Here is a 12205-nt window from a genome sequence, read left to right on the forward strand (position 1 = left end):
CCTTGTTTGTTGTCAAAACGGCCAGGGCTTTTTTTGTAGCAGGAACTCCTTTGCATGTTAGGCCACACACCCCTAATGTAGCCAATCCTAATGAGTTTCTGCTGTTGGGTGTGGCCTATTATGCTAATGAGTTCCTGCTGGGCGTGGCCAACTTGGGAGCCAGCCGGAACTCCGTTCCTGTGCGTTCCTGCCCAAGAATAGCCCTGGCCATGTTGGTCTAAAGCAGCCAATGCCATCCCCAGTGTGTTACCTGCAGTGTTTCCTGGCACCCACTTGCTTCATTCACAAAGCAAAGAGCCAGTTCTGGCTTCCCACTGATTCATCATCGGAGCAGGAGATCTTTCAGGGAGGCCTCACCTCTGTGTCAACAAGGAACGCCCACTTGAGAAACAGCTGCCTCCAGCATAGGAGGACGCGTGGCTTGGAACCTCCTGGTCAGGGGTCATTTGGGGGGGGACGTGGGGGGATGCCATCCCCCCGGGTGAGGTGCGGGAGGGCGGGGCCTGGAGCTCCCTGCTGGTGCCCGCTGGAGGTCGCCGCCGACTGTGGGGAGGACACACTTCCGGTGATGTCAGGGGGTGTGGCATATGCTAATGAGTTATGCTAATGAGCCCCCTAGCTCTTTTTCTACGAAATGACGTTTTGCAATTGGTCCCCCCCCCCACAGCAGCTATTTCGTTGTGGCACCCACAAATTTCTAAAAGTGCCCCCAGGCTCAAAAAGGTTGGGAAGCCCTGGTCCAAAGCAAGAACAACATGCAACAGTTCAGTGTTAGTGAGACATCTTATCGACACCTGTGTTTTACGTTTTTATTTGGAGGGTGTCATTATTCCCTTCTTCCCACCGCCACTTTAGCTATTCAAATCCACCTGGCTTTCATCTCTGGACTTTTCATCTGCTATCAATCATGCTTCCTCTTCTCCCGTGAAAAGTTATGCATCCCTCTTAAGCCATGTCTACTGTAGCAGTTAAAGTATCAGCTCAGGACTGGAAAGAATGAGGTTCAGATCCCCACTTTGAAACTTAGTGGATAACCTTATGCTAGATACGCTTGCTCAGACTAATCTACCTCATAGTGATGATAAAATCGAGGGGGCCTTGGGCCAGCCACACACACACACACACACTCAGCCTAATCTACATCACAAGGTTATTGTGAGGATAAAAATGAAGAAGGGAAGAAACTCAAACACTGCCCAGTGCTTCTTGGAGGAAAAATGTAGACAATTGCCAGTGGAACCATTCCTGATTTGGGAGAAGTAGCTAGGAGAAATCAAGCCCCCAATCCAAATCCCTAAAAGAGCTCATGAAGAGTTATTATACTGGTGTCTTGTGGTTCCACAAAGAAGCTCAGGATGGCAGACATAGGATGTGTCTCATACATTAGGTTGTGAAGCAGTGGCTGGTCCAAAGAGACAAATCATAACTTGAACACAGGTCACACCATTCCAAACAGGACATTCTGTCCAGTATACCACTCTGGATCCTTCCCCCTTCCCTGATAGCCCTCCATCTCCAGATGTCAACACAATTCTGCTGATTTTCTCTTGTCCATGTTGATTAAACCATGCCAACACAAAAAATGCAAAAAGATCAAGTCAGGAGGGTGACAATGTTGTAGGCAAGAGGGTACATTGGCAGCAGGGAGTGGTTACTGGGCAAGGGGGTAGGGAGCCATCCCCCCCAGTTGGCTGTACTCACATACTTTAATGTGCTGAAGCAATAAGTCATGTGGTCTTTCCTGCGCTGACGAGTCAATCCAGTTGCAAATGATTTTTGCAAGGAAAGCACTGTATCCAACAGTGTGTGGATGCATCCATCACTTCAGTTTTCTTTCAGAGCATCAGAGCCTTTAACAGCTACATAAGAAGTAGAAATTCAACAGATGCAGCTTTTCCTAACATTAAGAGGCAGCAGTGGGGACAGCTTTGACCTGTTGAATTCCAGCATTTTGTGTTGCTGTTACAAGCCCAGGAACACTGCCAAAACCCATAGAGGGTTGTGCCAACTGTCCTGATTGTGTCAAGATAATCCAGAAGAATGACAATTTTATTGTGACAAAAACCAGTCTCTTCTGGACAGGGGAAAGTCCTGAATTTGTAATATGGGGGGGGGGGGAGATTAACTATCAGCTGTCAGACTGCCCTGTGATGTAGTCACAACCCACAGACAATGTCCCCTAGTGTCAGTTGCTACATATATTTTTGGTCAGGAATAGACAGATGCTGTGAGGAGGCCAGAAGCTATTTCGTTCAGCTAGGCCAGGATTGGCCAAACTTGCTGATCGTATGAGCCACATAGAATAAACATCAGATGTTTGAGATCCGCAAGACGTGAACAAAAATCGCACGTGCATTTTTATTTTAAAATATGCAGATTTGCTTTTTATTAACATTAAATGAGACGGCCAGAAATAAAAACAGAAGGGGTAAAAACAGATATAGGTAATGATATTTACTTGTCCAGTTGGTATTCGTATGCTAATGATATTTATTTGTCAGAGAGAGAGAGAGAGAGAGAGAAAGAGAGAGAGGTGGAAAGAAAGAATGAAAGAGGTGGAAAGAAAGAGAGATAGAGAGAGAGAAAGAACCAAGAAAGCAAACATATGGGAGAGAGGGGGGAGGGAAAGAAGGAGGGAGGGGGTGAAAAAGCATGGCTCCCCTTTGCTTCCCCAGCGGCCCTGATGGGAGCCGCACAATATGTGTGAAAGAGCCGCATGTGGCTCCCGAGCCACAGTTAGGCCACCCCTGAGCTAGGCTGCTGTGAGGATGGTGGCTCCAGGTGAGATACATCTAGTGTTGCTAACTCTGGGTTGGGAAACTCCTAGATATTTGGGAGCAAAGCCTGGGGAGGGACCTCAGGAGGGATATGATGCCACGGAGTCCACCCTCCAAAGCAGCCATCTGCTCCAGGGGGGCTGATCTCTGTAGTCCGGTGATCGATTGTAATTCCAGGAGAACTCCAGGCCCCATCGGAGGCTGGCAACACTTGATTGCAAGACCTTTCAAAGGATTTCTAATCCTGGGTGCCAGTTTGGGATTTTAGAAATACAGACTCAGTTGGCAGAGCTAGGAGAAAGCCAGAGGTATGACTCATTGTGTGGGCATGGGCAGGCCAGGGGACAGTGTCTAGGGCAGCGGTTCTCAACCTGTGGGTCGCGACCCCTTTGGGGGTCGAACGACCCTTTCGCAGGGGTCGCCTAAGACCATCGGAAAACGGTAGCAAAATTACAGTTATGAAGTAGCCATGAAAATAATTTTACGGTTGGGGGTCACCACAACATGAGGAACTGTATTAAAGGGTCACAGCATTAGGAAGGTTGAGAGCCACTGGCCTAGGGGATTCTGATGTGTAAAGAGGCACAGCGGATTCAGGGGTATTCCAAGAGATGGGAGAATACCCATCCTCTCCTGGCTCAAAATTCCTGGTGTATCTCTCACCAAACTTGAGGCGATACCAAACCATGATGCCTCCTTTGTCCCTTCTATCAAATCCCTTCTCCAAACCCACCGGCCAGCCTGTATCCTTCCACTCTGCTCTGCAAAGTCTGAAGCCGTCCTCCAGCCTAAGGCGACTTCCCCCCACTTAAGGGGCTAGGATAGTGCTGAACTCCTTTTTCATGAAGCCAGAGGTACAACCCCCAAGTTCTCAACCTTAACTGAAAAGAAGTCTTCAAATGTGCAGCTGAACTGAGCCTTCCCTCAATAACCCCCCTTCCATCTCCCCGTTATTTCCTTTGCCATGTTGTAAATTGTAAGCACCCTGGGGCAGGGGCCTGCCTTCTTATTGTTACTTTTTTCAGATTCCATACATGTTCATGGTTCAATGCAAAATAAGAATGATGTTGGTAATTCTGGTAGCAGTACAATGCCCCCCATAAACACCAGAACTGTCTAACCTATGAGCAGCAGAACATAATATGAAAACGGTAAAATACCATTTTACAACTCCCAAGAAGCCACTGCAAATACCAGAACAAAAACCTTAAGTCACCAGCTCACTTGGAAGCTTTCGAAATGGAAAAAGTTATGCTCAACTAGCCATCTTAAGGGTAAAAAGAGTTCTTCAGATTGGGAACCACAACTGAGAAGACCCTGCTTCTTGCAGTCAACAGTCAAACTTGCATCAGAGTTTTGTCAGTGACCAGATTGTCAGTGAAAAGATTAGCAGCTATCTATTGGGAAGTGAAGGAGCTGCGGTGGCTCAAGTGGTTAAGACACTGAACTGCAGGCTGTGGAAGGTCGGTAGTTCAGCAGTTCGAGACCCAGGTGCCGCAAGACGGAGTGAGCTCCCGTCTCTAGTTCCAGCTCCTGCCAACCTAGCAGTTCGAAAGCAAGAAATTGCAAGTAGATAAATAGGTACCACTTTGGTGGAAAGGTAACAGCGTTCTGTGCGCCTTGGTGTTTAGTCATGCCGGCCACATGACTACGGAAACATCTTCGGACAGTGCTGGCTCTTCGGCTTTGAAACGGAGATGAGCACCGCAACCCTACAGTCGGATTCGACTGGGTTTCGAGCAAGGGAACCTTTACCTTTACCTTTATTGGGAAGTGTCAGCTAAAATGACATAAGAGGGAGGGGGTGTTTGTGGATAATCTATTGACTAGAGCAGTTGGGATGTGTGCTTGTAAGGAGCCCACAGTACTTAAGGTATCTATCAACCAAGATGCCAGGAGGACCATCATGGATGTCACTTAGGACAGAATTTAGCCACGTCAGAGGCCATGGCACAACCTAGCCATCAAGGAGAAACGCATTCCAGAAATCCTCTGCACCGATGCAGGACTTTACTCAGCCTGCAGATTCCACTCCCCTCTGCCATTCTCCGTCTGGACCGCAATTCCCTGTCCTGGATAGTTAGAAGTTCTTTATAGACCATGTCCCCTAAAAGACTTACCCAAACTAGTTCTTATTCCTTAGGGAAAGTATTTCCTCTACCACAGTCTTATAAAACCACCTGCCCCTTTAAAACTGGAGAGAATGAATAACGGGTAAAAAATAAATTACAATAATTCTACCATCAGCGCCACACGATAATGATGGTACCTAGATATCTCTCCCTCTCTTTCATTTCTTCTCCCTGCTCCCATCTCTTTTTACCCAGCTGAAGGCAACACTGGACAGCCCTCTTTGAACACGGAGGAAACCTGAGTGCAAATCTCTGCCTGTCTGTGGTTTCCTGCCAGTGGCCTCAGTCAAGTCATTTATCACTGAACCACAGGGCCAAACCAGATACGCACTCCCAGCAGTTTTGAAAACTCAATTCTCAGGCACGCAGGGCTTAAAAAACTGAATGTGAAAAATTGCTGGGATCTCCAGACTTGGAACTCCCCACAGACGTCTGGTTTGGCTTTCAGTCTCCCAATATGTGCTGCTCAGTCATTGTTTGCCTCGCAGAATTGTTTCAAGGGCAGGCATTCTATGGACACAAAAATCTTCAGTATAACCCCCCCCCCAAAAAAAGAGGCGCATTACAAAACCCTAATTCCTACCTCTCCGTTCCTCATCCTTGCCACCACCAAAAGAACACCATGGGGATCGAAGCTGGTTCTTCCAGGGAGGCTAACGCGCATTCAGCGCACCACCTAACTCCAAGGCCTTTGTAGGGCTGTGCTCTGAGTCAAAGAAATCACTTAAGCAAAACAAAGCTAGGACATACCTTTCTCTTTCTGTACCCCCCCTTTCATTCCCCACACCATGCAATGTTTGCTTGCTATTTTTGGCAGGGCCCTCAAAACTCTGCTCCGCCTATGAATTCGGAGAGTGAGAAATCCTTTTGGCCTCTGCTATATAAGGAAAGGTAGAAGTCCCTCACAGCTAAATATACTAGGAGCAGGGAAGAGAGAGAGAGAGAGAGAGAGAAAGGGGGAGGGGGCAGCCACACTTTTGGCACAGTGTGTGGAAGAGAGATTGTGTCAGGACAATTCAAAGGGTTTGCGCACGTACAGTGTGCTTGTGTATGTGAGGGGAGACAATTTGTAACTTGCAGCCAACTCTGCATTGTTCCAGCACCTGCACAATGCTGGCTGCCTACTGCTGCTGTTCCTTGCTAGATTTCAACGCCATGCCCCCTCCAAAACATTCCAGATGAAAACAGGTTACACCCCAGTTCTTGCTACAAAAACCCCAGATGCACCCACGGTTACACATCACATTGGGCTTATTTCCAAAAGGAGCATGGGATTTAGCAGTGAAAGGGTGGTTCTTCTTTTGTATTAAAGACATGCACAGAAAACATTATTTCCCCCTAATACACAGTCACCTGTTCAAACTAAACTTGCCAAACTGCAGTGTGTGAATTGTTACTACCCTAGGCCTCAGTGTTCATGTGCACTGTAGGGTTGCCAATTCCATGTTGGGAAATTCCTGGAGATTTGGGGGGGGGATCCTGGGAAGGGGGGATGGAGAGGGTTAGCCCTCATTTAGTTCATAATGCCATAGAGTCCACCCTCCATCCAAAGCAGCCATTTTCTCCAGGGGAATGGATCACCGTTGTCTGGAGGTAAGTTGTAGTTCTGGGAGAGCTCCAGGCCTCACCAGGAGCTTGACAACCCTATTGTGCATAGACTTCCAGATATGTGTACTAAGGCCAAGGTTCATTCCATACTGCTGTTCAGAGATTTAACTTCTGGAGTAGGAGGGGAACAGACAAAAGTAGAAACATAGCACTCTAGCAATCTGGATTGATTTTTTCAAAATCATCCCCTAAAAATGCAAAACAGAAACATCAGGGGCAGTGATTTAACAAGGAGAGGAAACAGAAAGCAAGTCCTGTGGCTGATAGATACAGCCAGAAACATACCAGCATTCACACCTCCCTTTTCAAGTACTAACTTCAGCAGTAAAATTCTTCCAGGATATTTGAGGCGTTGCATCTGGGAATAATTTCCAGCTGTTCCTCTGCTCTGCCTACATGCTGATGACAAATCAATATTTTACTGGTATCACCAGCAAAACCACACACAATCAGCTTCCACCTTGAACATTTGGAAGTGGAATTGCATAGTGTTCATTTCAAATGTAGACTCCCCCCAACAACGGAGGGGCTTTGGATCTAGTATATGTAAAACAAATGAGCTTTTGGGTTTGGTACTAGAAGTTTCTGTTCTGAGAAAGTAACAGATTTTCCATACATTTCTTTGAAACTCTGCCTAGAAATGGGACTGCTCCTTTTAGTGAGGCAGACTGCTTTCACAAGGAGGCTTTTCTCTACTTTGGCATCCAACCTGGAGCCTCTTTTTGGAACATCCATATGATATTGTGCTTTAACCATAAATCCATTGTTCTTTCCCCATCTTCTTTCCAAATCCTGCTTTAGTACCATCTTTTGGGGAAGAGTGCAGTCCAAGCATGTTATCATGCCACTGGATGGAAAGATCCATATTTTCCAAGGTCCTGCTCACATCAGTAGTATTTTCCTTCCTTCAGTCCCTTGTGACCATTTTCACCATCATGCCAGTAGAAGTTGTTTTTTTTAAAAGAGCTTTAAACCCAAATTGGTAATTGCCATAGTCCAGTGGTACGGTGTAGGAAAAAAATGGATGTAGATGCCGATGGAGAACGAGTACAGAAAACTCCCATGCAATGTTCCCTCTAAGCTATGGAGTCCTGTGAGCAAAAATTCTACTTTGTGAGCTACTGGCCTTAAAGTTGTGAGCAAGCGATTTGGCTACTTCATAAATTAGTTTGCTCAGGAGCTGTCCTTCCTGAGCGAAGACAAAAATGTGTGAGGCGGAAGCTAAAAAACTGTGAGCTAGCTCACACTAACTTAGCTTAGAGGGAACACTGCTCCTATTCACATACTCTTTTGCCAATGTATGCACCTCTTCTTCAGCAGTGGCAATGACAGATGACAGCAAAACAGAGAATCCTCACTGTTGTTGATTCAGTCACTCTTGGCCTAGAACTGCAGCTTAGTTCTCTGGGCCAAACCTAGGGAGACTCTTACGTCCAGCCCCCAGGGTCCCACTGCTGCTTGATGGAGTACCACAGTATATTTAAGCCTCCCTCCATGCAGTTTTCTACCCTGAAATGGTCCCAGGGGGCTGATATCTGCCTAAGCCAGCTTGGTGTACTGACTAAGAGGGGCGCACTCTAACCTGGAGAACTGGGCTTGATTCCCCACTCCTCCACATGAAGCCAGCTGGGTGACCCACGTACCTCACAGGGTGTCTGCTGTGGGGAGAGGAAGGGAACGCAATTGCTCTAAGACTTCTTCAAGTACTAAAGAGGAGGGTATATGTTATGTACTAAGATGGCCGCGCCTGTGCTAGCCAGGCCACGCGGTCAAGCAGACCTTCGGTCCCTAAACAATAGCCACCGTGGATCCTAGTGCGCAACAATAAGGTCGCCCAGATCCTGATGTAGACCTATCATAGACTGGGTCTTGTAAATACAGCCTATCACGGGAATTGGGGGGGGGTTGTTGGGTGTGAGTGTGGACACACATATAAGCCGGCCTCAGACTGACTAGTTTATCTTTTCGTTCTGATGTAATCCAATAAACTTGAGCTGACTTCACTATACTACGCCTGGAACTCCACTACATTATAGTATAAAACTTCTTCTTCGTCCTCTTTCTCCTCCTCATCCCTGTAAATATCAGGTAAATTTCCCCATCTAGGCAAAGAGTTGCTCCCCGGGCCATTTCAGGTGAAGGAAACTGTGCTGGGGCAGGGGAGGTTGAAGACCCTTCTCTCTTTACACCACAGTCCTGATCTGAATCAGGTTTCCACTTGCCTGGGAATCTAATTCCAAGCACAGAATTCGCAACAGGAATCAGAATGAAAGTGCTTGTAGTGGATGTGGGAAGTATGCAAGGAAGATGAGATGTATGGTTTGGCCCCTTGTGAGGTGGTAATCCTCAGTACTACTTAAGACTGCAGCTGGGGGCTCATATAATGGAATGTTCCTCGATACCGAAAACAATTCTTCCACTAAAAAATGAGGGAGAAAGTTTCTGGCCTAGTTTTCCTAGCATCTAGTTTTTCTGCTTGCAGGTAATTTTGGAATGGAAAATCTGTGATTTCCTTGTAACCAACTGAAACTTCTAGAATCGGTGCACTTTAGTGTCAGAGGTTTTCCACAGGTATGACTTATTCTTGAATTTCTTAGCAGTTGATCCATCAGCACCAGAATTGCATTGAGCATAGGGGTTCTGTGCATTTTCCTTCTCTCCACATTTTTCCAGTTGCCAACTCAGTTTATTTTCTTACAGACATGGCTTTGAAAAATCAGGATTTTTAAGCAAGAGTGTTGTTGTCTGTTGTGTTCTAATGGCGACGGTGCATGCGGTCGCCCTTACACGTGGCCAGGCGAACTGACCTAGCTTCGCATTCTTGGACAATAGAAGGAGAGGATCCTAGAACCAGTCTATTGGCTTGTCCGGATTCTCAAGGGAACCTATGGTTGCAATAACACTGTAAATAATCCAATCACGGGTGTGGGTGTGTGTTGGGGTGTGGTCTGTACTGGCCGGCTACCGTATCTCTTGTTTTCTAAGTAAAGTATGAGCTGAAATCACTATGCTATGCCTCAGTCTCAGTACTTTATGTTGTCACTAGCAGTAAAGCCCGTTGTGGAAATAAATACGAGATCTAGAAAGAGGCTCTGGGGGAGTGCTCTGGCTTTGGGCAAACAGTGTCATTTTGCTGTGGTGACCTCAGCAGGGTATAATGGCAGAGTCCACTGTTTTCTCCAGAGGAACTGATCTCTGCTCCCTGAAGAGCAGTTGTAATTTTGAGTGATCTGTAGCCCTCACCTGGAAATTGGCAACAATTGTTACCCAGGACGAAATGGCTGGGTTGGAGGGTGGAGTCTATGGCATTCTACCTGTCTGAGGTCCCACCCCTCCGCAAACCCCACCCTCTCCAGGCTCCACCCCTCAAATCCCCAGGAATTTGCCAGCCTGGAGTTGGCAACCCTATGTCCTTTCCAGGCACCCATCAGCCTAACCTTTATCTGCCTGTCTGTCTTCAAGTTTACTTCCCCCCCCCCCAGCCTCTGCCTAGGGAAAGCAGCTGTCATCATTCTCCTCTCCCCCTATGAGGTATGTTAAGGTTGAAAGTGTGTGAATGGTCCATAATCCCCCAGGCAGCTTTTAAAACATGATCCTGGGACCTACACACCACCAGACATTCCAACTGCCTTGTGGGGGGGGGGAGTATGAGGTGTGGAATGGAGTGAAGTCCAATCAGCTTCCATATGCAAAAGACCCTGAAGGTTCCATATGCAACTGACATTCCAACTGCCTTGTGGGGGGGGGGAGTATGAGGTGTGGAATGGAGTGAAGTCCAATCAGCTTCCATATGCAAAAGACCCTGAAGGTTCCATATGCAACTGACATTCCAACTGCCTTGTGGGGGGGGGGAGTATGAGGTGTGGAATGGAGTGAAGTCCAATCAGCTTCCATATGCAAAAGACCCTGAAGGTTCCATATGCAACTGACATTCCAACTGCCTTGTGGGGGGGGGGAGTATGAGGTGTGGAATGGAGTGAAGTCCAATCAGCTTCCATATGCAAAAGACCCTGAAGGTTCCATATGCAACTGACATTCCAACTGCCTTGTGGGGGGGGGGAGTATGAGGTGTGGAATGGAGTGAAGTCCAATCAGCTTCCATATGCAAAAGACCCTGAAGGTTCCATATGCAACTGACATTCCAACTGCCTTGTGGGGGGGGGGAGTATGAGGTGTGGAATGGAGTGAAGTCCAATCAGCTTCCATATGCAAAAGACCCTGAAGGTTCCATATGCAACTGACATTCCAACTGCCTTGTGGGGGGGGGGAGTATGAGGTGTGGAATGGAGTGAAGTCCAATCAGCTTCCATATGCAAAAGACCCTGAAGGTTCCATATGCAACTGACATTCCAACTGCCTTGTGGGGGGGGGGAGTATGAGGTGTGGAATGGAGTGAAGTCCAATCAGCTTCCATATGCAAAAGACCCTGAAGGTTCCATATGCAACTGACATTCCAACTGCCTTGTGGGGGGGGGGAGTATGAGGTGTGGAATGGAGTGAAGTCCAATCAGCTTCCATATGCAAAAGACCCTGAAGGTTCCATATGCAACTGACATTCCAACTGCCTTGTGGGGGGGGGGAGTATGAGGTGTGGAATGGAGTGAAGTCCAATCAGCTTCCATATGCAAAATACCTTGAAACGCTGGGCGGGACTGCACAAAGCAGCCAGTCAACCCAGCCAGCGTCTTCTGACTGACAGTTCAAGCGTCCATACACTAAAGGGGCCAAATTTAGAATGTTCATATAGAATGTTCTTACTCAATTATATATAAGGAGAGATTGGCCGAGTCACAGCACTAGCCTCTCTTTTCTTTCATGTTCTTGTTTGTTGTACATGCGCTACACCAACATACCAATATACTCTCAGAAGAGGGGATATGTAAAGTCGCTCGCTTAACAAAGTAGTCGGAGAGTGATTCAGCAAGAACACAACTTTATTCTTCAACTCGAACACAACTCCAACACGGATCAACATCTGATAGCCAGAACAGCCTTTACATTATAGCTGTCCTGCTTTTAAACATTCCCGGCTAATGTAGCCACACCCACTGTACAAACATCAACCTATGAGGTTGCAGAGATAAGGTACAATCACATTAGTTCCCGCTCAGGGAGCTTGCTTGAAGTGATTGGCTTGTTACTTCCTGGGCTAGCAATACTATTGGATGGATTTGGATCCTAGCCCAGGATGAAGCTTAACATTACAGTTCGGTTAGATGTTTTACAACATATCATGCATTCAAGGCAGCTTTGAATACACTACAGGCTAGGCCTACATGTAAATCACCATATTTGTGACCCAATTTTCCCTGTGGAAAAATTCCCTTCACTCTAACATTCAGCCCACTATTTGGATGTTTGGGGCTGCAAACTGTTTTTTTAAATTTTTCCTGCTGACAAATGGATATCAAAGAACAGGCACATCTCATAGCGATATATCGCTATCAGAGAGTTGGGTTTTTTAAAATTAAGAATCAAATACTTGCCTATGCAAGGAAAAAAATCCTTCTTTCCATGGGTGGAAATGCGGGCGGTCAGGGCATATCAAGAGAGTCAGGCACAAAGAGTGGCTGGAAAGACCAATGAGTGCCCCGTTCTTCTGAAAGTGCAAGTTAGCAAATAGCCATGTCAAAAAAAATCAAGACAGAAAGGAAAAGATACCAATTGCTGCAAGCACACAGGAAGAGC

This window comes from Gekko japonicus, unplaced genomic scaffold (assembly GCF_001447785.1).
Source record: "Gekko japonicus isolate JY-2015 unplaced genomic scaffold, Gekko_japonicus_V1.1 scaffold547, whole genome shotgun sequence".
In the NCBI taxonomy this organism is placed as follows: domain Eukaryota; kingdom Metazoa; phylum Chordata; class Lepidosauria; order Squamata; family Gekkonidae; genus Gekko; species Gekko japonicus.